The following is a 5,668-nucleotide window of genomic DNA, read 5'->3' on the forward strand; positions in this document are numbered from 1 at the left end:
AACAACAACAACAACAACAACAACAACAACAACAACAACAACAACAACAACAAACAAACGAGTTTGAATTCTAAGGTCCTGATGAGTCGAAACGATCGTAGTGCACCAAAAAAAACAAAAAAAACCCCAAACAAAAACGGTACCTGTTACCCGTCCGTGGCTCCTGGAAAATCGAAATGTCCACGGCTTAATTCGATTGAATTCGATTGGCAGTGAGTGTGAACTGTGTTTAAAGATCGGAGATGGTTCCGAGTTATTCTCGTCCTCCCTGGAACCGATGACGCTGATGCGTGGGGGTCTTGTCTAGGAGCTGATCAAATAACTGTCGTGTCGAAATGTCAGGCAGCGTGGTGGAATCAGACTCTCGTCAATTTTTGGGCTTGTAGAGTTACTGGTATCATCTTAAAGCTTGTTCATTTGTCTTTATTTGGATGAAAAAATATCCATTTATCTTGAATACAAGTCGAGATATTTGCGAATGAAGGAGGTAGGGTTACCTATTTTCAGAGGTAAAATTAGTGAGAAAATGGTTTCCAAAGATTAGTTATTTCCTTAGCTTAAGAGTCCATGATAACTGAAAATTTACTTTTTTGTACCTTTAATCAAAGTTTTTCAGAAAAAAACTCACAGAAATTAGTTCTTTAATGGGCATAAAAGATGTTGAGCCAAAAAACAAAAATTTGATAAAAATTCACAAACCTGCGGAAAAATGCAAGTTTCTTCACTTTGACGAGAGCCTGATTCCACCACGCTGCCTCACAAATGTCAGCTCAAGGCTCAAGAGTTGCTATTAGGGGTTGCACTTTAACTGCAATATCATGTCAACAACAACAGCAACAACATGAACAACAACGACAGCAATAATAATAATAGGAGAAATCGAGGCAGTAGTAATAACATTAGAGGCATATGTTGATATGAACAAGAAAACTGACCCGATCAAAAGGCCCATATAAAAAAAAAAGACAGAAAAAAAGACACCTTCCACAACAACAACAGCAGCAGCAACAACAACAACAACAACAACAACAACAACAACAACAACAACAACAACATCATCATCATCATCATCATCATCATCATCATCATCATCATCATCATTGATAAAAATGGTAATAAGCAGGCCAAGATGAAGGAAGAATCTGTACGTACATCAGTGACCGAGCGTGAGTAAGGTGACTGCTTCCACAGAATGTTACAGAGTCATAGTAGGAAAGTCTGTCAGGGATAACAGAACAAAGACACTGTCCAGTGCATAAACCTACTGCCCAACAGCTAGATGAAATAATGTTATACTACTGTTAATTACAATCTAGCTACGCCTGTAGTGTAATGGAAATATTATACTGTTCGTTGAGAATTCGATTCTCGCGAGGGGAAACATGTAGCACAGGAAAGAGCAAAGAGTCTACATAACAAGAGGGGCCACTTCTCTCTTTGAGCCAATTAAAAAAGTGTCCTCAAAATTCGGTGGCGCCCTCTTCGCAAAAGCGCACCTTTGGCGAACAGAGTTATCCTACTTGAGTTTAAAAAAGCAAAGTGAAACTAGCAAGTTTTTGAATGAATTTCGGAAGAACGCTTTTTTAAAATGGTTCCTCTGACAAAAAAACTTCTTCTGGAGGAAAGGGTGATTGTTTTCTTCGTTTAATTTGACTTTAGAATGAAAGGCAAGAGGTCATTAAAATTTAAAAAACCTAAAACTCCACACTGAACGAATCCGAACTGCTGATGAACAGCAGTCGATCTGCGCACGCAAGGAGGTGCTATTCCTATTCTTCTTCTGGAAAAACGAAAGAGAGCTTCAAAACAGACTGCAGCGCCATCTGAAGCAAAGAGCGAACTTCCTGCGGACACTTTTTTGGCTGAGTGGCCCATCTTGTTATTTACTATCTTTGGTAAGAGCAAACTGCTCTAAGATATCAAATATGCGTCCCCCCCCCCCCCCCTTCCGGCTTACTAATTTTCTGATTTTTTTTTGCGCACCCCCACTCCTTATTCCTTACGCCCCGTTTATTATTTTCCAGCTTGTCATGACCGAGTGTCGCGTGAAACATTATATCTAGAATCTAGATATCTGACTGAAACTTCTTTTTTGTTGTTGTAAATGACAAATTACCCTCAGCGTTAGTACCGGTATCGGGTGGCTACCTCAATTTTCTGTGCTTTAAACAAAACTTTTATACATTGGTTTATACTTTTTAATGAAACTGATTTGTTCCGAAATCAGAAAAGCTGTCACAGCAACTTACTAAAATCACAAAAGTTTCATGATCTCTTGTTCTTTTATTCAGTGAAGGAGAAATAAAACAGATTTGCTCCTACTAGAACAGGAGTATGAGGTTGAATATGCCCCCCTTTTTTTATTGCAACCTCCCTCCTGTTTATTAATTTTAAACCACTTGTCCACCCCCCCCCCTTTTATTCCTACATCCCCCTCCCCACCCTCACGATACCTTAGAGTATGAGCAAACTACATAGCCCACGGGCCATATTTGGCCTGTCTGCAGTTTCAGTTTGGCCCGCAAGTTCGCCGAATGATGAATGCCGCCTGTTCTTTTTTAAAAATGTTGGTGGGTTTTTTTTCATACCTCTTCCCCCATCGACATAATTTAGATCACAATTTAGGAGGCGGCATCCGACTCTACCCGTCAGGGCCAACCAACCTGGGCAGAGAGGGATATAACATCCCCCAGCAAAAAGACTGAGATACTCAATGAATTAAAGTTTTCTCCCCATTTAGGAATCGCAACTCGAGTTTCTTTCGTGCCATGAGGAATCACCTAACCACTGTATCACAGACGCCAGTATTATTATGTGGTAGTGCTGGGCGGCTAGGTTCTTGATTATTGAAAGCTAGGAATCGTAGGAATCGACTCCGAACCCAATTACTTACTTTCTAAAGATGTAATTTCTTCCGGAGGTTATCTGGTTGGCTTCAAACATTTTCAGGATTTAGGGTAACCCTGATTTTGGGACACTACGAAGCATCAACTTTTATTTTTCAAAAATATATTAAAAAAAAAAGAAGATTTTTATGATTAAAGTAACTGGTAACCGTTGGTGTACGTAAAGAGGAGTTGGAACTTTTCTTCCGTAGGAATCGGTTCTGGAACCGATCCTTCGCCCAGCTCTATTATGTGGCCCGTGGTGAGTTGGATGATTAACAGTGACAAAACTGTTGGTCTTGAAAATTAAAATCAATATGTTCAACCCAGCTAGAAACAATAAATCTTAATCTAATATTTTCATCCTATGGAATGCCCTTGCTTCACGTCCGTCTGTCTATTCCCCCCCCCCCCCACCTCCTCTCTCTCTCTGATTTTCTCCCTCCTCCTGTTCACGCTCACAGTTTCTGTCTGTCTGTCTGTCTGTCTGTCTGTCTGTCTGTCTGTCTGTCTGTCTGTCTGTCTGTCTGTCTCTGTCTCTCTCTCTTTCTCTCTCTCTCTCTCTCTCTCTCTCTCTCTCTCTCTCTCTCTCTTTCATTTTCTCTCTGATTCTCTCCCACCTCCTGTGTTGTCTGTCTGTCTGTCTGTCTGTCTCTTTCTCTCTCTCTCATTTTCTCTCTGATTCTATCCCACCTCCTGTGCTGTCTGTCTGTCTGTCTGTCTGTCTGTCTGTCTGTCTGTCTGTCTGTCTGTCTGTCTCCCCTTCCCCAACTCTTTTTCTATGTATATGTACTACTTTTTGAGTCAAGTAAAAACACATATTTTGAAACGACCTACTTCAGTACAATGGGCCACCTATACCATAAGGCATTTACGCAACCTGATGCGATTATTTCCCACTGAAATCAAAGCCAAACAAATCATAATGCTACGGACAATAATGCACTAACAAAAAAGGCTATCGATTTTCGTTAGTGCTGGGCGGCTAGGTTCCCGATTATTGAAAGCTAGGAATCGTAGGAATCGACTCCGAACCCAATTACTTACTTTCTAATGATGTGATTTCTTCCGGTGGTTACCTGGTTGGCTCCGAACATCTTAAGGGTTTAGGATAACCTTGATTTCGGAACACAACGAAGCATCAACTTAAAAAAAGGAGATTTTAAGGATTAAAGTAACATATAACCGTTGGTTTACGTAAAAAGGAGTCCGATCTTTTCTGCTGTAGCGTTAATCGTGGGAATCGATTCCGGAATCGACCGTTCGCCCAGCTCTAATTTTCGTTCCCCATGCCTTACATACATGTAGAGTTCAGCTGCTTTTAACATAACAGACAATGTTGCTGTCTATGGGGCCTACTAGGCAGGGTCCCCCAAGGACCCCCCCCCCCCCCGCACATACACATACACACATACACCTACAGATACATACACACATACAGATACACACACACAGCGATTCACATACACACATATATACACACATATACACACACATACACATTCATACACCCATACACACTCATACACACACATACACATACACAGATATACCCACATACACCCACACCCACACATACACACACATACACATTCATACACCCATACAAACTCATACACACACATACACATACACACATACACTCATACACACACACATACACATACCCATACACACATACATACACATATACACACACCCATACACACACCCATACACATACATACATACACACTCATACACACACATACACATACACATATACACTCATACACACACATACACATACCCATACACACATACATACACACATACACACACTCATACACACACCCATACACATACATACATACACACTCGTGCACACACATACACATACACACATACATAATATACATACACACACACACACACACACACACACACACACACACACACACACACACACACACACCTTTTTCAATGTGGTAAACTTGTTGAACTTCACAGTATATCTGCCGGTGCATGAGGTAGCCTAGGGTAAAGGTATGGCGGTTAGACACAAAGTTATCACAGGCAGGACACGCGCATTCGAGTCTCGGGTAAGGGGAAGACAAAATATTTCTCGCCTATCTCGTTCTCTCTGCTGGGATGTTGTATTCCTCTCAGTCCGGGTTGGCCCCGACTGTCAAGGTTGGCAGCCCGACTCCTAAATGATATTCTAAACTGTGTCGTTAGGGGAAACGACTTCTTCACTGCTTCGCCCGCGATTGTATAAGCCATCTGATAAGGTTATAAAGGAGTTCTGGCAGTGAAGGGGCTAAAAGAAACCTACCTCAATTTTTTTTAAAAGAAAGAAAAAGGAAAAACTTATAAACCCCAGGACAACTAGTTCACGGAAGAAGTTGGTGGGTGGTTGGCGGGTGCCTTAGTGTGGTTTGCTTCTTCTTTCCTATCAAACATCTATCGTCCTTATCTCCCCTTCTTCTTTTTTATGTTTGTTACTCTCTTGTAACAGCTCTAATCTTCTGGCGCTCATATGACCTTATGCAGTTGGGAGCGCCGTAAAACCTCTACAAAAACTAAAAACGGAAGAAGTTGCTGCATAATAATATAACTGTTCAGGCTGTGACTTCACACCGAGCCACTCTCTACCGAATTCAGACAATATCTGATTTAAAAAAAAGAAAAAGAAAAGGAGATTGGGGTCATATGAATATAATAAAATTTATATTCACAGGTTAGAGCAGGTTTTGAGCTCATGTAGATCGTGTCCGGCCGAGCTGTCAAAATAAGGGGGGGGG

The sequence above is a fragment of the Aplysia californica genome, unplaced genomic scaffold, assembly GCF_000002075.1.
Source record: "Aplysia californica isolate F4 #8 unplaced genomic scaffold, AplCal3.0 scaffold00077, whole genome shotgun sequence".
NCBI classification, from domain to species: Eukaryota; Metazoa; Mollusca; class Gastropoda; order Aplysiida; family Aplysiidae; genus Aplysia; species Aplysia californica.